Genomic DNA, 22,172 nt, shown 5'->3' on the forward strand with positions numbered 1-22,172 from the left:
CCTGGCAAACAGCCTTTCCTCAGGCAGTGCCCAGTGGGGAGACCTGCCTCCAGCTTGGAGTGGCCCTCATGTTTTTTCATGTCTTCTCTTGACTCCACCATTCACTTTGCATTACTGCATTCCCTTTTGGATTAGAATGAATCTGATCCAACACCCCTAACAAACATGCTACAATCTGGTTTAAAGTCATTTTATTTATTGCAACTACTAACATTTTAGAAATCTTTGTTATGGCCAGGTGGTGGGCTAGGCATTTTGTGTGGTGTTTTATCTAAACCTTAAAACTTCTCTGTTAAGTAAGTAGGATTTCCATTCTATAGATAAGGAAATTGAGACTTAGCAATCTTAAATCATTCAGCCAAGGTCCCACAGATTGTGAATGATAGAGCTGGGATTTGAACATAGGCCGTCTGGAACCAGAGCTGCTGTTTCTTCCCAATGTGCATTACTAGAAGTACCTCACTCTGGCCATGTGCAGGGTGTGATATGGGTGCTGTCTCACCTTCAGGGCCTTCACAGTCTGGTATGGAAGATACAAAGAGATTAATCAGGATGTGTGGAGATGAAGAAAGTGCGAAGTATAGACTGGGGATGGAAGAAGTTACCCCCAGGGTTCCAAGTCAAAACATTGATATAGTGTACTCGGTATTTATAGTCTGTCCCAGAAATGTGGACTAAAGAGCACCCTATCACATCTGTTTACCCACCTGCGCCCTCAACTCTCAAACCTCTTTGTTATTTAACGAGTCAATGGTGCTAATTTATAGACCTGACTCATCCCACTAGGATTGCTGATGATGTAGGAGTAAAATTATATAGCATTAAGCTTTTCTAGTTCTACAGATTTATGGATACCCATCTCAGATGCCTATCTTACACTGCCCAGTGTTCCTTCTACCTGTCTTTAGTGCCTCATTGCTCAGAAAAGTTTTTTACCAGTCCGCATTACTTATCTCCCAGCCTCCAATCTCACTACCTTGACTTCACTGTTGACATGTAGAGTTGCTGTCTACTGCACAGGGAAAATAGAGGTCAGCATACAGTGACTCCTCTAGCTACCTGCTTTTCTCATGACCTTATACCCCTACCTCATTCCCTGCCATCTCAGTAGAATAGTAACACAATTAACTATTGTCGTTTATTTAGCACATTTTTTAAACCAGACACTACTAAATGTCTACATGTATTAGCTCATTCAGTCCTCACAACCACTTTATGACAGGGGAGCTATTTTTAATCCTCATTTTATAGACAAGAAAAAAATGAGTCTCAGAAAGGTTAGGTAGCTGTTTCTCAGGATTATGCTCTTACAGATTTTGCCTTCTCATCATATGTATTTGTTGTATGAAACTACATCTTCTACACTGGAATTTGACACAACATTGTAAAATGACTATAACTCAATAAAAACGTTTAAAAATAAGTACATCTTCTTACATGACACCAATCACCATGTATATACTCATACCAAATCTCTGTTTGCCTAGAATTCTCTTTGAGCTTCTGTTTATTCAGCTACCCAATAGATGTCCACTGGTATCTCAGAATTAAACCTAGCCTTTTCTCCCATCATTATCCATCACCAAAATTGCTCATTTTACTACGTTCCCTGTCTCCATGGATTGTAACACTATTAGAGGTCATGGTGCAATTAAGATAATATGATGGCGCTTGGCTATGTGGGAAAAGAGAGTCCTGTCCTCAGTTGGCCACTAGGCCCTACAAGATCCTCAGAGGAGACTCATGCAAAGCAATGGGAGTAATCTCGTTATTAGCCATGGTTTTGGACCCCACACCTGGTACAGAACTGAGAGTGAATCATGCTAGGCTTAGGGAGGATTCATTTCTCCATTTGATGAACCTCAAAACAAGATGAAAGATGTGTTCTCTTTCTAACCCAATGCCCAAGCAGAATCTGTCCTCTCATATGACAAGTTATATACAAGGTAGCATGGAGAAATGGTGTGTAGGAATTTGTGGTCATTTGCCCTGGACTTTTATAGACTAGGTCCTAGGTGCTCTAGAGACAGAGCAGAGGAAAAAACATGGCTGGACTTTCTCTTGGAAGAACAGTCTCCAGTAGACAAATTCCTTTCTCCAGGCTCTTGGGAAGAAGAGTATTAGCCAGACTCTGGCTGTGCGGAATGAGATAGCAGGGGAAAGAGTCCATTTGTTTGAATTGCCACATCATATCCTTTTGAAAGTTCTGCTCACTGAGACTAGAGCACCATACTGTGTCCTGGAATGGAGAAGATCAGCATTTCTCCTCTTCATGAGTGAAATATCCTGTCCTTGATCTCAGCCCCAGGGAGGGAGGAGTAATGGGGGGCTTACGTGAGGAATAGCAAGCAGCTTTAAATTCTTTCTTTTAGAAGTCCTCCTTTTGTTTATTGTGTGATCTATTTTTTTAACCTCCCCAATCCTCAGTTTCTTTGTCTATAAAATGGAGACAGCAACTCTACCTGGCACATAGTAAGTCATCAATAAATGTGATGTATGGCGGTGGGGGGAGGAGTGGGTATGAGAAGGTTGAGGCACTGGTGGTAGGAGTGGCAGCTGCAGTTGTGGTCACAGTGTTCGTAGAGGAGGCTGAAGTGGTCATAGTGGTGACGGTGGTTTCCACGGCGGGTAATAATCATCTACTGGTTGGTCAGAAGAGAGAGCTGTCTGATTGTTAATCCTCGCTCAACACATTTCATCTATCAACATATATAGATTTTATTTCATTAATCTGTGTCAGGTCTTAAAGTCATCTTCCTAGTTAGAACCCATGTCATCATTTCTTTTGTCTCAAGAGGTGAAATGACTTTCTCAGGACCATGTAACAAAGATCCAGTGCTGATCTAGGGCCTCTTATTTCATGTTCTTTCTTCTCTACTGGGGACAGTAGAGCAGAATAGCTAAGAGCTGGGATGACTAAGTTCACCTGTGGTCCCCCCACCCCACCCTACCCTACCACACTATTATCTGGGCAAGTTCCTTCCCCTCCTTTACCCACTGGCAAAAAATTGGACAGTGCAAGTAGTACCTATCACATAGGGTTATTGGGGAGATTAAATATGGTAATAGACTTAAAGTATGTATTAGTTTCCTGGGGCTGATGTAACAAAGTACTACACACTGGGTAGTTTGAAACAAGAGAAATTTATTGTCTCACAATCCTGGAGGCTGGAAGTCCAAAAGCAAAGTATCAGCAGAGCCGTGCTCTTTCTGCTAGCTTCAGGGGAGAATCTTTTCTTGCCTCTTCTAACTCCTGGTGTTGCCAGCAATTTTGGTTGTTTCTTGGCTTGTTGATACATCACTCTAGTCACAAAGCTGTCTTCTCCCTGTGTTGTGTCTTTATATCATCTTCCCCCTGTGTGTCTGCCTCTGTGTCTGAATTCCCTACTTTATAAGGATACTGGATTGTAGGTCACTCCAATTACATCGTTTTTAACTGGATTACCTATGTAAATATCCTATTTCTGACTAAGGCCATATTCTGACATACTGAGGCTTAGGACTTCAACATGTCTTTTTTGAGGGGGACGTAATTCAGCTGATAACAAAGAACTTTGCTCAGTCTTGGGGACAGAGTCAATGCTCACTAAATATTTTCCTTCTTACCAAGGAGCCTCTGCTGTCAAAGAGGGCTTGGTGCTGAGGAAGAAGACTGACAGCTTAGCCTCAGCAGTTGCTCGTATTACACAGTTACACATTCAGCTCTGGAGGCAGGCGGCCTCTGTGTTCTCAGGGGAACATCATCAATATTGTGACACCCTGACATGTGTCAGCCATGGGGTTCTCCAGGGCTCCTTCCCTGGAGATTCTTGTGAAGCTAGAAAATTAGCCTCCAATCCTGGGCAGTCTGAGTGATGGCCTGCCCAGAGGCGGGAGGCTGAGAGGGTCAGAGTGGCAGAAACCTCAGATGCCACCCCACCCAATTCCCTCATCTGAGCAGTGAAGAATCTGAAGCCCAGTGAAGAAGAACCGCTTGACTTAGCTCACCCAGTAGGTGGGAGGTGGGGCCACAACCAGAGCCCATGTGTCCTGATTTCCACTCAGTGCTGTTTCAACGTTATCCATATCTCACTGTTGTTGTGGTTGTTGTTTTGTTTACTTTGTACAGAGCTTCTCTCTTTGAATTTCTCCACCTGTATAATGGAAGAGTTACTCTAGGCCAGCACTATCTAACAGAAATACAACATGTGCCTCAGGTAATTGTAAGTTTTCTGATGGCTGTATTAAAAAAGTAAAAATAAACAGGTGAAAATAATTCTTAGTAATTTGTGTAACCCAGTGTTTCCAGAATAATACTTCAGCATGCAATCATGGTAGGACTGTTAATGAGATAGTTTACATTTTTTTCTTACTGAAATCTTTGAGATCTCGTGTGTTTTACAGAAAATCTTCATTTCAGCCCATCACATTTCAAGTGTTCAATAGCCACACATGGTCAGTGGCTACACGACAGGACAGTAGAGCCCTAGGGCAGTGGTTCCTAGTGCTGGGCTGCCTGCTTAGGATGAGAGTGCTGGTATACCTTTATCATTTCTTCCTTCTGAGAAAAGACTGCCCTTAAGTCAAGTTTATCTTCTATCTCTCCTGAAATTTTTGATCAAAATGTGCCCCCCTTTAATTTAAGTGAGGTGACGCATAGATGGAAATCTTTTTTTTAAAATGTTATTTAACAAAAGATCTGAGAACACTAGACCAGCTCCTCATTAAGAAAAAATATACATATATATGTATGTGCATATATCACATGTGTTCATATATATACATATACAGAAAATGCTGGTCTATGAAATTATCATCATTAATCATCTAAGACTCTTTCCTACTGTAATCTTCCATAATTGTCATTAAAAGTCAAGCAGAGGTAGAATGTCTCTGTGTCTATGGGGATTGGGAAATGAAAGCAAAAGTCCCAAGAAAGACCCACCTAGATCTTCGGTTCTGTGGATTGTGGAGCATTTGGACTTTGCACCATTGGGTTAGATGTGAGTAAAGGCTCTTACTGGGTCAAACCATTGCATCAAACACTTTGTTTTCTCTGGATTTAGGAAAGATAATGAAGAGGTACTTAGAAATTTCTTTTTCTGTATTCCTTTTTTTTTGTTTTTAGTTTTCTACCTTTTTTTAAACATTTTTTTAATTGAGTAATAGTCATTTTACAATGTTGTGCCAAATTCTAGTGTAGAGCACAATTTTTCAGTTATATATGAACATATATATATTCATTGTCACTTTTTTTCACTATGAGCTACCACAATATCTTGTTTATAGTTCCCTGTGCTATACAGTATAATCTTGTTTATTCTGCATTTTAAAATCCCAGTCTGTCCCTTCCCACCCCCTGCCCCCTTGGCAACCGCAAGTTTGTATTCTATGTCTATGAGTCTGTTTCTGTTTTGTATTTATGTTTTGTTTTGTTTTGTTTTTAGATTCCTCATATGAGCTGTCTCATATGGTATTTTTCTTTCTCTTTCTGGCTTACTTCACTTAGAATGGCATTCTCCAGGAACATCCATGTTGCTGCTAATGGCGTTATGTTGTCGGTTTTGATGGCTGAATAATATCCCATTGTATAAATATACCACATCTTCTTTACTCAGTCATCTGTTGATGGACATTTAAGCTGTTTCCATTTCTTGGCTATTGTAAATAGTGCTGCTGTAAACTTTGGGGTGCAGGTGTCATTTTGGAGTAGAGTTCCTTCTGGATTTATGCCCAGGAGGGGGATTCCTGGATCATATGGTAAGTCTATTCCTAGTCTTTTGAGGAATCTCCATACTGTTTTCCACAATGGCTTTCCTTGCTTCCCTCTCCCACTCTTAATGATTTAGATGTCTGTTTTTACAATTTTGTGTTTATTCTTTTTGTAATTCATGGCAGTTATCTCCTTTCCAGTTATGAGTTTCTAATTTTTGTAGCATCCTGCTTCTTTTCTATTTACAGTAGACCTGTCAATATTTCTTTTAGCATGGGTTTAGTGTTGCTAAACTCTTTTAGTTTTTGCTTGTCTGTGAAGTTCTTTATCTCTCCTTCTATTCTAAAGGATAGCCTTGCTGGTTAGAGTATCCTAGGCTGCATCTTTTTTCATTCAGGACTTTGAATATATCTTGCCACTACCTTCTGGCCTGTAGTGTTTGTGTAGAGAAATCAGCTGAAAGCCTTATGGGGCTTCCCTTGTAACTCACTCTTTGTTTTTCTCTTGCTGCCTTTAGGATCATTTCTTTATCCTTGACTCTGGCCATCTTGATTATAATATGTCTTGGTGTGGGTCTGTTTGGGTTCTTCCTGTTTGGGACCCTCTGAGCCTCCTGTACTTGGATATCTGATTCCTTTAGGTTTGGGAAGTTTTCAGTCATGATTTCTTCAAATACCTTTTCAGTCCCCTTTGTTCTTTCTTCCCCTTCTGGAACCCCTATTATGCATAGATTGGCATGCTTTATATTATCCCATAGGTCCCTTATATTGTTTTCATTGTTGTTTATTTGTTTTTCTTTCAGCTGTTCTGATTGGGTGCTTTCTGTTGTCCTGTCTTCTAGGTCACTTATTCGTTCCTCTACATTATCTAGCCTGCTTTCTACAGCCTTTAGGTCAGCTCTCATCTCAGCAAATGAGTTTACTAATTCTACTTGGTTCTTCTTTATAGCTTCTATTTCATTTTTGACATAGTTTATATCTGTAAACACTATTTCTTTTAGTTCCTTCAGTACTTTTGATCATTCCTTTTTTGAAATCTTGATCTAGTAGGCCATCAATGTCTATTTCCTTGATCGTGCTTTCAGGGGATTTCTCTTGATCTTTTAGTTGGGAGTGGTTCCTCTGCTTCTTCATATTGCTCATATCTCTCTGGCACTGTGGCTTAAGGAGTATCAGTTATCTACTCCTGAAGACTCTGTGCTCTTAATGATTTTATTGAGAGATCTTTGTGTCTTCACCCTGTTTCGCGAACTCGGCTTGCTGTTTCCAGCGGCCCTCTGTTGGTGCCCTCTTCTGTGCTGCTCCCAGTGGCTGTCGTAGCAGATTGCGCCCCCTCCCAACACTGGGTCAGGTGCTGAGCTCTTATCTGGTGAGCGGGCAAGTCACTCCCCCTCCTGATGCCACAGTCAGATGCTGCACTCGGGGGAGGTAGGTGGGTGGATCGCGCCCCCTCCCAGCACCATGGTCAGGTGCTGCATTCCTGCCAGGAAAGTGGGTTGCCACCCACCCTTTCCTGGTGCCGGTCGCTCGGCTGCTCTGTGCAGCTGCCCGCTCCGCTTCGGGTCATGTTCCAAAGGTGGGCTTGGGAAAGACTGTGGAACGGCCCCACCTCTGCTCCGTGCCAAGTCTCAGCTCCTTGCTTATCTTGGAGGCGCGTGTTCTCTGAAGTGCCAGAGCAGAAAGATCCTATCTGCCTCCAGCTGTAAACAAGTCTCAGTCCTGCCTAGGAGGTTGTGGAGCCCCCGGGTGTGGGTTCAGGTCTCGGCCCCACCCCAGCCCGGGCGCTGCACACTGGAGAATATGGCAGCTGTGGCTGCGCCCTGCCTCTCTTCTCTCGAGAAGTGCCACGAATGGTGGTGCAGGTCTGAGGGGACAAAGGCTACGGCGCCCCTCCCCCCAGGGCACACCAGCCGTGTCACTTTGCTTTTTTTGCCATTTATGCGGGACCGAGGTTGTTCTGCTCCATATCCCCTCCCAGCACGGCGCGCAGCACACTACAGTCCCCCGGGGCTGCCTCAGTGCAGCTGCCCCTATCCTTCACCCAGCTCGGGCCGCCTGCCCTGGCCGCAGCTGCCGGCTCGCGTCTCGGGCTGGGTGTTGCGGGGACCCTTTGTGCCCGTTTAACTCAGTTCTGTCGGTGAAGGGGTGCTCGGGGCAGATCTGAGCCTTGGAGGTTCCCCCTCCGTCCCACTGGCCTCTCCATTGGAGAGGGGAAACCCAGAGAGTGAGCGCTAGTCCTCCTCTGCCGCTCCCTCCCCGCGGGATCGGTCCCGCACTGTTTTGCTTTTTATTCTTTCTTTTTTCCTACCAGATTTTTGGCGTCTTTGTCTTTCGAAGAGAGTGATGTTCTATCGGAGTTCGGCAGGTGTTCTGGTTGGCTGAGTGGGTCCGTAGATGTGAGTTTTGGTGTATTTGTAGGAGAGGGTGAGCTACAAGCATCCTTCTACTCTGCCATCTTGTTTCCTTCTCTTTTTCTGTATTCTGTCTTGGGCTCCAGTGCTTTCTGTTCACTCTCCAGGGAGTGCATTTGAGGTGGGCTCAGGCCCTGGCTCCTCCAGGTATTTCCATGTGGGGTAGGCAACGTAATGTTCCTTGGGAACACAGTCAAGGCTAGAGCCTGAATTCCTTTCTGTTATCTACTGAGTCTTGCAAAGTCTTTGCTCTGCCTGTCACTCACCCCTCTGCAGATCTCCACTTTCTATCCATAAAAGTCTGCCTCAATTTCTCAAGTGTTCCATGCTCCTTCTTGCTCCAGGGTCCTTGTCCATGTTGTTCCTTCTACCTGGAAAGTTCTTTCTTCCTTCCATCTTACCTTTATGGGCTCAGATTCAATGTTACTTCCTCAAGGAAGCCTTCCTTGATTCTCCAGACTTGTCAGATCTTCTGTTATAAACTCTCTTAACTTCTGCACTTCACAGTGTCCAGCCCAGTTGTATTTCAGTATTTATTTGGTGATTGTCTGTTTGATGTCTGCCTCTTCTAGACTATAAGCTCCAAGAGGGCACTCACTTGTTCAAAGCTATTTTCCTAACACCTAACACCATAGTTGCTCAATAGACACTCAATAAATACTGGTTGAATGCTCTGTGTGCACAGATTATTTCATTTTGGGGTAGTTTTTCCATGTACTGAGAAAGAGACAAGAGCATTTGATCCTTTTTCACCTGGATATTGGCTCCTACTGAGCCAGTACCCCGCTCTGTGGCATGTGATCCCTTGGTATTTGCTGTAGAAGATTCTGTGTGCTTTCTTCTGGGAATACCTAGCAGAGAAGCTCTCAGGTGAGTTTGTTATGAGCATTGCATTGGGAATCATAAGGCATGTACTGGTCACACACCAACTCCTCATTAGCTAAGAGATCTCGGAAAAGCCACTTAAATTTTAACTCAGTAGACTTATCAGTCCAAAGTTATATTCCTAGCTGGTGGCTGGAGACTGAAATAGGTTTATCAGAATCTGTCAACTGGAGGGGCTGGCCCCATGATCTCTGGAGGTCTCGCTCAGGCTTTGGGCAATGGGGAAATCGTGTCAGAAACTGTTGCTTGTGACTGGGTTCTGAGAAATAGAAGCTTGTCAGAGGAATAAAGGTTACCGCTATCTGGTCCAAGGTCGCCAGTGAATCACTGACTGTGCCTAGAATAGAAATTGGCACAGGAACACAGTTCTTGTTATTTGTTAGACGAATATTTTTTCCCTGTTTTAATATATATGGACAATGAGTACTGAGAAAACAGATCCAAACAGTTAGGGAAGAGGAGTCCGAACAAATTGAGGCCCTGCCCCAGGAACATATGTTTGGGTCTCTGGTCCCTCAGCCTCAGAGAAACAGACTGGGATGGAGAGAGCTTTGGAGTGGGAGCCAGAAAGCCTGGGTTTTAGTTCCAGCACTGATGCCAACTTCAAGGAAGGTGTGAGCTCTTTGGACCCCAGTCTCCTTTTCTGGAAAAGGGAAAGAGTTAACTTTGACTACCTCAATGGAATGTTGTAAGGCTCCAATAAATATTGATTTTTAAAGTAGTTCATAAACACAAAACCCTTTACAAACAGAACTCTAACAATTACTTTTATTGCCAATGAGAGTAACGTATGTTTAGATGTAGTCAGTGTGTATTATAAGCCTTCTGGGCTCGGTCATTCACTGTGAAGAGCAGTGTCATTGACCTCTCTGGAGCTCAACTTTCCTATCTGTGAAATTGGACAGACAACTCTTTCTCTGTAGGGTCACTGAGTTCCTATGATGATGAAATAAGAAACTTGACATCAGAACACTTGGAAAAGTGTAAAACTTTTCTTCTCTTGCTTTCTAATCATTTGCCTGCCTTCCTCATTTTTCCTCTCCCTCCCTTAGAAGATGGTACTCTTTCTGGGCATCTGCTATATGCCAGGTACAGTATTAGTTACGGCGGACACATGTGTAAGGTGTTTGACCCATGTCATGCCTTCAGGGGATATTAGAATTTATTTGAGGATAGATGCAAAAATACATGAATGTGATACAGTGTTTTATAACAGCATTGAACACTTACTATGTGCAAGGCACTGTTCTAAGAACTTACATTAACTCATTTAATCCTTATACTAACCCAGTTGTACCCAAGGGTACTGGCGTTTTCCCCAGTTTTGAAGGGGAGGAAACCAAAGCCCAAAGAAGTTAGGTGACTGGCCCTAGGGTACAGAGCTAGTGACTCTGGGTGGTTTGGCTCCAGAGCCAATTCCCTTGGCCATCAAGTATAATATACGTAAAGTATAGTAGAAACAAGAAAGAAGGGGATAGTTAGTTGTAACCTAGGGAGGTCATGGGAAACTTAACTGAAGAAACTACAAATCCTGGGAAGGGCATTCCAGGCAGATGGAGCGGCTAGTGCCCAAGAAACCATGAGGCCCTCCAGGATGGCCCCTGCCAGCACTCTGACCTCCTCTCCTTCACTTCTGCCTTGTTTACTTTGTCCTAGCCACGCTGTCCTTCTTGCTGGTCCTAGCCGTGCCAGGCTGTTCTTGCATCAGGTCTTTTGTGTTAGCTCTTCTCTTTCCTAGGACTCTCTTCCCCACTTCTTTGCATGGCTGTTTCCCTGACTCAGTTGTCACCTCCTCAGAGAGGCCTCCTCTGACGCCCATGTCAGTTATAATTGCCTCCCTCTCTCAGGTCCCCTTATTTTTTCTCCTCATGCATAGCACCACCTGAAAGAACATATTTATGGGTTCACTTTATTTTTGCCTGCCTTTCCTGACTTGATTATAATGTCTCCAGGGCAGGGATCTTGTCTGTCTTGTTCACTGCACTGTCTTCAGCCCTGAGAGTAGGGTCTGGCTCATGTGGCTCATCAGGGAGTATTTGTAGTATGAATGAGGGTAGGGTGGGAGGTGCGGGATGAGAGACAGCATTGTTCCAGTGGGCATGGGCCCTGTAATGAAAATCCTGAAATGTCCATAAGCTATTCTTTTTTGTGTGTGTATATATATGTATGTATGTATGTATATGTGTGTATGTATGTGTGTGTGTGTGTGTGTGTGTGTGTGTATGTATAGTCAGTTTACAATGTGTCAGTTTTTGGTGTACAGCATAATGCTTCAGTCATCCATGAACATACATATATTCATTTTCATATTTTTCACCATAAGATACTACAAGATATTGAATATAGTTCTCTGTGCTATAAAGTAGAAACGTGTTGGTTATCGGATTTTGTGAGACTCCTCCTGTATTTCAAAGCAAGAGACCCATGACCAGAGTTTGATAGGTATTGTGTGTGATTCAGTGGGCTTGTAGATGTAACTCATGGTGTATTTGTGGGAGAGGGCGAGCTTTGAGTCTCTCTGCTCCGCCGTCTTGGCTCAACACCACCCCCCTCCATTGGCCATTCTTATAACCCTTTTTCTAAGAAGGTTCTTCACTAAGGCAGGATTGTCCCTCCCCACAGGGGGCATTTGGAATTGGTACCATCATTTGGTTGATCCCAATGAAGGTGGGGCACTACTGACATTTAGTTGATAGGAAGTCAGTGATGCCATTTTTCTAACAAAAGGTCCCACCCCAAAATAATAGCACCTCAAAACCCCCTTAAGAAACACAATGAGTATTTAATGAAAATGGCCTCCAGGAGACTAGACAAGGGCCCTGCTTCAGCCTCAGTCCTTTAGCAAGAAGAAGGGCTTGAACTGGAGTTTGGGTTTATTCATCTGTAAAGTATAGGTCTTTTCTTTGCCACTGGCTTACCTGTGCTAATGGAGGAGTAATTGCTTTGTGAACTGCAGAATGCAGTTCCCTCACATGTGTGAAACTTATTACCGTTTTCATGGAAAACATCTCAGCCATGATTTCATTCGAATCTGACAATTTTCCCTGTGAAATGGTAGGGCAATAAAGTAAAAAAAAAAATTATATATCTACAGGTCTGTCTTCTTTCTTTTTCTTTGTCTCCTCCTCCCTCCCTTCCCTCTCCTCCTCTCCCTTTCTCACTCTCTTCTTCCTCCCTCCTTCCTTCCCCTCCCTCCCTCCCTCCCTTCCTTCCTACCTAAACTTACCTGTGAATTCAAGCATAGGAATGGAATCTCTATATTCCTGGGTCCCTGCACAGTCCTGCCTGTAGGAGGTGCTCAGTGTGTTCATTTGGTAAATGAATGAGTGAATCAGTGAGCGAAGGAGTGAGCCAACAAATAATTCTCCTCTGGTGTTAGTTGCTCATGGTGAAAAGGAGCAGATAGGACCAACTCCCTCAAGCCAGCTGGTGCGCACCAGTCCTGTAACAGCACCGCCCACCCCCTGAGCCAAGAACAAGTGTGCTTCTCTGTGACCTGCCTTGTCCCAGGGTGGACAGAAGTAAATTCTGCCAAGGGTTAAAGCTGAATTAATCGCCCATGCCTGGTTTCTTTCTCTCCTGGCTGAGCACAGTAAATATTGGTGGTAATGTAGTGTTCTTTCTCAGCGAGGGGAGAGTGAGGGACACAAGAGAAGAGAAATTAACCTTTTAACTTTGAAAGAAAAAGTATTGGAGAAACAATGTCCCATCAAAATACACACTCACACATACTTACATACACGTGCATGCACATGTACGTCAGTTGGTAACATTTCTGGTATAATCTTCCCTTGACCAGATAGTTTTTACCTTTTCTGGATAATGGAAATCCTTAGAAGAATCTAATTGAAAACTCTGGACCTTTTCCTGGGAAAACACATACGTGTACAGGCACATTAAGTTTGTCATATGTCATGGAACTCAGAGACCCACTGCAAAATGTCTTTGGACTCAGTAAAGAAGAGTAATTCACACTTTAAATTTAATTTGTAGATGTATGTTGCTTGGCTTAAAGGCAATTTAAAATTTTACTAAATTAGTTCCTCAAAACCAAAATCAGATGACTCTATATAAAAATCAGGGAATCTGGCTTCTTTTAAAAAATTAAAATGTCTGGTACCCTTGTGCTCACCTGGTGGTCATCAGCTCTGTTGAGCTGTGCTTTTTTTAAAAACATGAAAATGTCTCCCCAGTTGTCAACAGCCTTTCCTCCCCCTACCCACTACTTTTAGGCCTTTTTGTCTCCTACCCTAGATGAGGTTAGGACCAAAAACCCTTGCTCCTTAAAGATTCTTAGTTTGGGTTCCAGAAAGATCTGAAGGAAACCATGAGGTCAAGTATCCTTGGAGTCTGCTCTCAAAGCAAATGCTATATGCAGGCCAGTATACAAAACCAATAATGGAGAAGATGCCCTGTTTAAATGGGGACACGTGGGCCCAATATCACTGTCAGTTTGGCCTGCCCTAGCCTTTCTTCAGTGGCCCTCTACACGGCAAGTTTGAAAACTTCTTTGTATTCATCAGAACCCCTCAGTGGTATGTGTCAGAAACTCAGCTTGAGCTAGTGTCAGCTGAAAAGAGAGTTGATGGGTTTAGTGAACTCTGAGTATATGTCCTCAGACAAGACTGGATCCAGGAGTCCAGATAATGTTATCAGGGATCTCCTTTGCTCTTTGTTTTTCTTTGAGTTGGTTTTAGTCTCAGGAAGGCTCTTCCCATGTGTGGGAGACAGATGGCCACCAGCAAGACTCTAGGTCTGTATCATCTCTATAGCTAGTAATCTCATTAGGAAAAAAGCTTCTCCTTCTATATAGCTCCAGCAGAACCTGGGATAGGGTTTCCTTGGACCATTTTGGTTGAGTGCCCATCCCTGAGTCAATCAGTCTGGATAAAAATGGAGCAAGCATTGACCAGCCCTTGATCTTAGTTCCAGAAAGAGAGCTCTCAGGGGAACTATGAGGCCAAGTATCCTTGGAGCCTGATCTCAAGGCAAATCCCACCTGCAGCCCAGCACATAAAATCTCGATTCCTTGGGATCATGGAGCACCAGGGAATGAGGTCAGTGCCATGTGAACCTCCTGGATGAGGACTAGGTAGGGCTGGTTCCCCAGAGGAGTCCTGGGGAGTCACTGCAGAAAAACGAAGCAGAGACACTAGAGAGGCATAAATAGCAATGGTCTACTCTACATTAATTTAACCCAACTTTCTTAGTACTCATGAGGATGTGGAGACTCTAAAAGGGGAAGGAACTTGCCTAAGGCTGCAAACCCGAGGCATGGCAAAGCTGAGGCATAAACCCAGAACCTCTGCCTCTAATCCTGTGTTCCTTTTATTTGAGGCCCTGATCCTGCTTTATCATCTATTTTTCTTTGATCCTGACTGATAGGTTGTGGGAGAACAGTAATCATATATGACAATAAATCAATCCCTGAACCATCACATTTTAGTGATAAAAGGGGCCTAAGTGGGCTTATCATTTAAATGAGAAAAGAGACCAGGAGAGACTAACCGACTTGTACAAGGTCAACTGACAGTTTATATAAGACTGTCAAAGTGCCCTCATATCTCTTGTCTCATTTGACAGTGAGAATAATTCTATGACACACGGAGCTTGGATAGTTTTTTCCAAGTGTTTTCTCATCAGTGAGATTATTTTATACCTACAATTTCTCTATAAAATGGGAGAGGATAAGAATTATTCAACCAGGTTCATGAATATGGGTACAGGATCAGAGAGGGTAAGATACTTGCTCAAGGACCCACAGCGTATAAGGAATTGAGACCGTTCTAGAATTCATTTGTCTGGCTTTGGTACTTTTTTGGTGTCACACTTGAATAAATAGTAAATTTATACTGAAAGACCTTCTACTTAAGTAATAATCTAAAGCAGTTTGATAGGCTGATATATATACCAGTAAAGTTTTAGAGTCTTACATTGTAAGTTACATTTTATATTTGTCTTATACCAAAGACAAACACAGGGACAATAGAGCTTTAATTCACAGAAATGAAATTTAAGTAACAGAATTTTGGGAAAATAATATAAACAGGCAAAATGAAATTTAGAGAATTTTAGATCTGGAAGGGATTAGAATTAGAAGATAAAAGAACAAATAACTTTCTTCTTTTGGGTAAAGAAACTGAGGTTCAAAGTTGACATAATTTGCCTCAAATCCTATTTCTGGCCTATGGTAGAGACCAGGCAAGAATATAGGCCTCCCAACTTCCTGTTGCCCTAGCTCCTTTTATTGTGGTGATTGAGAGGCAGTGTTCTGTGGGGTAGGACACTAGATGACCTTCTAAATAGTTCTGCAGTTCTTCTGCGAGTGTGAGGCACCCAGATATTGGTGGTATTCAAAGTGAACTGCGGTGTCTTCCAGATAACGGAATTAAGCAACATTAGGGATAATTCTCTTTAAACTCTTCTGAGTTCATTAAAGAGAAAGTCTCTGTTGGATTCTAATCTTGCTAATTTTCCTTTTTTTAGCAGAGTGTACAGGTCTCAGGCTCACAGCATGTGGTAGGCAAGAGTGCTTGGCCTGAATCTGGACATTGTTTTGTCTTCACTCTATGTATTTTGCACATACAATAAATGATTAATTCATTTTCAATTTGTGGAATGATCTAAAGTTTCTTTAAAAGTTCTTTTCAAAATTTATTTAAATAAAAATCAGTTGATTCATTAAAGGACTCTTATACTCATCATAGTGCAGATGATGGTACTAGCACACAGATATGACAGATACCATGGTGATGATGAGTAGATGAAGATGGAGAATTACTGTCACAGGAGCTAGATCCAAGGCTATTGTCTGGGGCGTGTTGAAGAGACCTCAGAGAAATGCAGATTTGACTCCTAGTCTTCCTACCAAAGTTAACTGTGTGATCTTGGGCTAGATACTTCATATCTCTGAGTCTCAGAGAGTTAGGAGTAACTAATAATACTTCCTTTGCAAGACTGTTGCGATGATTAAGAAATATATATATATATAAAACAAGGACCAAGCACAGTGCCCAGCACTTAACAGGTGCTGAAGAAATGATAGCTCTGAGGAGAGCTGGGCTTTTGGTAGTTATGAATGAAAGAAGAGAAATAAAATGGCAGAGAGAGCAATGCAGACTTGATTTGAACCTTGCTTCTTCTCCTTTGCTCCTTCTGAAATGGCCAGGTAAGATGACAGCTGCTTAAGTACAGCTTTGCTCCGGGAGGTCTGTTTCTCACTTTCCGAAAAGGCAAACTATAATCCTTGAGGCTACTTTATTGCTCGAAGACTGTAAGTTTGCTTGATGGAAAAGCAGCCTTCAGGGCACGCTGGGAGGTGGATTCACTTGTTATTCCTGCATAGGAGGCCTTAGCTTCTGGGTTGTTAAAGAACAAACAAAAATATCCCTTAAAAAATAGGCTACGGTTTGGTGAAGCTTGAAATGTAATCCTGTGCTTCAGTCCTAAGAGAAAATCTTCATTAAGCTTTCTGAGGTTTGCCCTGGTAGGCTGTTGTTTGTTCTGTGGGCTGTAGTTTGCTCATTTGATTCCTTAAAATACTGCATTGAAATATTTCTCTTGATTACTGAGTTTTTGGTTCTTCCTTAAATGTTGCACCTGAAACATATACCTTACCTGCCTCACCCTAGACCCAGCTGCTTCCTGGTCCACAGTCACCAGTGGCACCCCTGCCATGAGGAATAGGGGCTGTAATTGCACTGTGAGGTCCTCAGCAGACCTAAAGGTAAATATTAGAGAAAGGGATTTTTTGCTCAGCATAAGCTGGACAACAGTGAGATAGTTTGCCTTATGAAATGATGCTTGCCCGGCTGTGGCCAAAGTACAACCCAAATTAGGAAGGCTAAGAGGGGTGGGTATTTATACACTGGGTGGGAGGTTCGGATAGAAGACCTTTACTTGTAATTCTGTCAGTGCATGAATTTAATCTATTCATTGTTTCATTCAGCAAATATCATTCTAAGTGCCAGCACTATGCTAGACACTGACTGTGAATACAAATGTAAAGAGACTGCATGGCCATCCTCAGGAGTTCCCATTTCTCAGCTGTGAATGTGGCAGGGGTGGACAAAGAATTTCAGTAAAATAGCTTGCATAAATGGAATGCTAACCATGTCCAAGGCACTGTGGCTGGGTGCTCTATAGTCATTGTTTTATATTTGTTGTGTAAATAAAAGGTACATATAGTGAAATCCTCAAATCTTATGTGTACAGTTTGATAAGTATATATCTCATTATACATGTATTCATATAACCATGATTTCAATCAAGATAAAGACAGAGAACATTTCCATCACCCTAGTAAATTCCTGTGGGCCCCATGCCAGTCACTCTCCATTCCCTCAGAGGCAACCTCTCCTTTGTTCTCTAATATCATATATTAGTTTTGTCTGTTCAAAGACTAAATATATGTGAAGTCATGCAGTGTGTGAGAATTTGAGTCTGCTTTCCTTAAATCAGCATGTTTCTGAAATTCATTCATATTACTGCAGATTTTATTAGCTAGTTTCTTATTTTCAGTAGTATTCCATTGTATGGATATAACGATATATTTTATTCACCTATATTCACCCATTAAAGAATAGTTATTTCCAGTTTTGAAGTATTACAAATAAAGTTACTTAGACTGTGTGTGTGTGTGTGTGTTTAAGTGTAAGTCTTTTGGTTGATAGGGGCTTTCTTTTCTACTGGGTCATGAGGTAGGGCTACATTTAACTCTTTAAGAAACTGTCAAAAAATTTTCCAAAGTGGTTGGGCCATTTTATATTCCCACTGACAATACATGAGAGTTGCAGTTGGTCCATATACTTGCCAAATTTGGTTTTGTTGATATTTTTCATTTTAGCCATTCTGGTAGGTGTGTAGTGGGGAATAAATGTATTTTTCCTTTTTTGAAAACTATGTTTTAAATTTACACGTAGTGAAATTGACTTTTTACTGGTATATACATCTGTGAGTTTTAACTATGTACAGATTATTGTAACTACCCCTACCCGCATAATGAGGATATAGAACAGTTCCATCACCTGAAAAAAAAATCTTCCTTCCAGTATGGTGATGGATTAATCCCAGTGGAGAAGGAATAACTCAGAGGCCAGATGCTATGGCAAAACCCTCCTCTCACTCCAACCCTAGGAACCACTGATGTGTTTTTCTCTCCTTGGAGGCTTGCCTTTCCAGAACATCATATAAATGGGTTAATAGATTTAATTTTTGAGACTAGTTTCTCTCACTTAGCAAAATGCCTTTGAGATTCATCCCTGTTGTATCTATCCAGAGTTTTTCTTATTATGAATGAATTTTTTGTAGAGGTTTTGTATTGACACAGATTTTCATTTCTCCTGGGTAAATATCTAAGAGTGGGATTGCTGGAGTTATACTGTGAGTCTGTGTGTGTGGTCAGTATATGCTTAGCTTTATAAGAACTGTTAAATTCTGCTGCAAAATGATAGTACCATATTGCACTCCTACCACTACTCTGTAGGAATTGCAGTTCTGTGTTGTGGGTATTCTTTTTCTTTATTCCTTTTTATGGGAGCAGGGATGTCATGCTAAAAGGTGTGTAGTAGAATCTTACTGCAGTTCTAATTTGCATTTTCCTAATGGATGATAATGAGTCTCTTTTCATGTGCTTAGTTGGTATCCGTATGTATTCCTTGTCGAAGTGTCTATTCAAATCTTTTGCCCAGTTTAAGAAAATTGACATTTTTACCTTTATTGAGGTTTGAAGTTTCCTTATATTCTGGATAACAGTCCTCTGTCAGATACGTGTTTTGTAAATATTTCCCCTGGTCTGTGGCTTGTCTTTTCAATTCTCTTAACAGTGGCTTTTGCAGAGCAGAGTTTTTGAATTTTGGTGAAGTCTAGTTTATCATTTTTTTCCTTTATAAATAATGCTTTTCATGTTTTATCTAAGAAATCTTATTTTAGTTCAAGGTGCAAAGGTTCTTTTCCTATATTACAGTTCAAAATTTAAATCTGTGATACATTAATTATATTTTAAAGAAATTAAAAGAAGATAAATATCTGGCTTTCATTTGTATCCACGTATTTATCATCTCTGGTGTTCTTTATTTTCAGAAATCTAAGGTTTCTTTCAGTGTCATCTATCTTCAGCCTGAAAAACTTCCTTTGCCACTTCTATGCACAGATGTACTAGCAATTAATTGTCCCAACATTTCTTTATCTGAAAAAAAAATTAAAAATTACCATTAGGTTTAAAGGATATTTTCACTGGATATGGATTTATAGATTGATAATTTTATTTTCTCAGAATTTTAAAGATGTCATCCCATTGGCTTCTGGCGCTTCTATTCCTGTGATGAAAGATCAGCCGTTGTAATATTTTTATCCCCTGTGTATAATGTGCCTCTTGTCTCTGGTTACTTTTAAGATTTTTCTCTTTATGTTTCACTTTTATCAGTTTGACTCTGATGTGTGATTTTCTTTATATTGGTCCTGTTGGGGCTTGCAGTGATGTTTTAATCTTTGATTTGACCTTTTTTTCATAGTAGTTGGGAAATTTTCAGCCAATATTTCTTCAAATATGTTTTCTTCATTTTTCTTTTATCTCCTTATGAGTCTCTAATTATACACGCTAGACAGCTAGGTGTTTTCCCACAGGTCACTGAGACTGTTATTATTTTTCCCAGACGTTTTCTCTCTATTCATAAAATTAGACCATTTCTTTTGATCTCCTTTCAAGTTCACTAACCCCTTTGCCTTTGGTTTCCATTCTGCTGTTATTTCCATTAAATTAACATTTTATATCTAATAGTGCATGTGTCAGTACTAGAATTATCAGTTGGTTCTGTTCTGTAATTTAAATTTTTCTTTTAATATCCCATCTCACTCATTGTTAATTGAGACCAGTGTTTCCCTTAAGTTTTTTTTTTTAACATAGTTCGAATAGTCACATTGAAGCCATGCTCTGATAATTACATCTGGGAAGTGCTGAGGGTCTATTTCTATTATTTGCCATTTCCCTTGACTATGGGTCACATTTTTCTCTCTTCTCACATATAATAAAATTGGATATTCTGCATGATACATTGTAGATATTCTGTATTTAAAATTTTTTCTTTTATCAGGATTTGTTCTACCAGGCAGCTAAGTTACTGAATGATCATGCTGAACTTGTGAGGGATTGGTTTCATACATTTTTAGGGTATGTATATTTCTGGTTTGCTCTTAATCCTAGGGAGAATCCTTTAATCCTGAGATACTATCTTTACCCTGTGTTCTAGTTATTTTGGAGCATTAATGGAAAGCTGAAGTCATTTATCAAGCATTTCTAACATGACATGGTTAAACCCCCAAGAGCTGTCTCCTCTGAAGTGGATAGAAGCTGGAATATCACTTTAGTAGTATTGCCTTCCACTGTTGATTTCTGCTTCATTCCTTGAGTTGCTCATAAGTCCTGTTCTTACCTTGACCAAAGATGTGGGAGGTGTTTATATTGGTACTTCCCCCTCCATATGTTCTCTCTTTCTTGGATTTTTATCCATTAATTTCTAGCCATTCTGGAAGCATCGAAATCTTGACACCTGTGGCCAATAAGACTGCAACATTCTGCTTGACTATTATCCAGTCTGTACAATGTGAACCAGAGAATGCTCTCAAGAACAAAGCTAAATAAAAATAGATCTTACCGCCATGTTATTTCCTTCTTTCATGGATAGAATACACTGCAATTTCCATCTGCTTTTGATCAATCTCAGTGCCTTAAAATAGTTAATGTTTTTAAAGAACATTTCATTCAGTTTATTATTATCGTCTATAATTTTGTTAGTCTGATACAAGTTACTCTATTATTATTGAAATTAGAACTTCTCTCTACTCTATGAATTATTATATTTTTCCTTGTAATAACAATTCTGTTATTATGCTATATATTCTGTTATATTAATATAGTCTAGTTATTGTTACCACTGTTTTCCTGATGAACAAATAAGGCTAAGAGAGATTAATTTAGTTTCTGAGTTATCTAGCTTGCAAGTGGTACAAGGTATGGCTTTAAACTCTAATTTTAGCTATAAAACTATAGTATTGGGCCTTATAGCAATTCAAGGTAGAGAATAAAAAGATCATGTGACCTCATTGGAAAACTCAGCATGTTGGTGGTAGGCACTTCCTGTGTTTGTTTGATCTGTACAGTAAGTAAAGAGGGAAGTCATTGCAGTGACTCAGTTATTTTACTTTGTCAGTGTTGCTAAAACATGTGCACAGCTTGCAGACCTGGTGTCTTCCTGCTTTACTTACTTGGTTAAGTCACTGATCCTTCTATAAGAGGTAGGACTGCTTACTAGGCGGATGAGGTAGCATTAGGCGACTGATAGGTACAATGGCATTCTATAGTCATCTAACAGAAAAATAAGTCCTGGAAGAAAGGAAAAGGCCTGAAGATTGTATAGCTAACGTATTAGTCAATGTGGGCTGCCATAATAAAATACCATGGAATAGTTGGCTTTTCGAACAGAAATTTATTTTCTCTCATTTCTGGAGGCTGGAAGTTTAAGATCTACATTCTGGCCAAGTTGATTTCTGATGAGGTCTCTCTTCCTAGCTTGCAGATGATTGCCTTCTTGCTATGTTCTCATATGGCCTCTCCCTGATGTAGGCATGTGGAGGGAGAGCTCTGGTGTCCCTCCTTCTTTATAAGTACAACAGTCCCACTGGACCAGGGCAGTCCATCCTCATGACCCCATCTAACCCTAATTTACTTCCAAATCCTCCATCTCCAAATACCATCACATTAGGGCTTCAATACATGAATTTTGAGGAAGACATGATTCAGTCCAAACAGCTAAGCACTAGTCTCCATATAATATCTGAAATGACTGAGGTCACACATTTAGATTCGAAACAGAGAGAGCTTCTGAAGCATCTTACCTTGTTCAGTGCTTTCCTTCTGACAGTTAATCCTTTGGTTGAGTTTGTCAAGAAAGGGCTCTTATTTTCTTTGCCTATTAGGTAGTCAGAAGACTTGTATAAGAATTGTCTTTACTTATGAGCAGAAGAAGAAGAATTATCTACCCCAAATAATTTGACTTGTCCCAACTAACCCTGAAACATCCTTAACAATTTGCCTGAAACTTCTCCAGTGAAAGAAATTCCACTGGATAAATGAATAGCCTTGGTTACAGAAATCATTTAAAATTTTAGTGTGAATTAGTTGATGCAGTC

Source organism: Camelus ferus, chromosome 3 (assembly GCF_009834535.1).
Source record: "Camelus ferus isolate YT-003-E chromosome 3, BCGSAC_Cfer_1.0, whole genome shotgun sequence".
NCBI lineage: Eukaryota > Metazoa > Chordata > Mammalia > Artiodactyla > Camelidae > Camelus > Camelus ferus.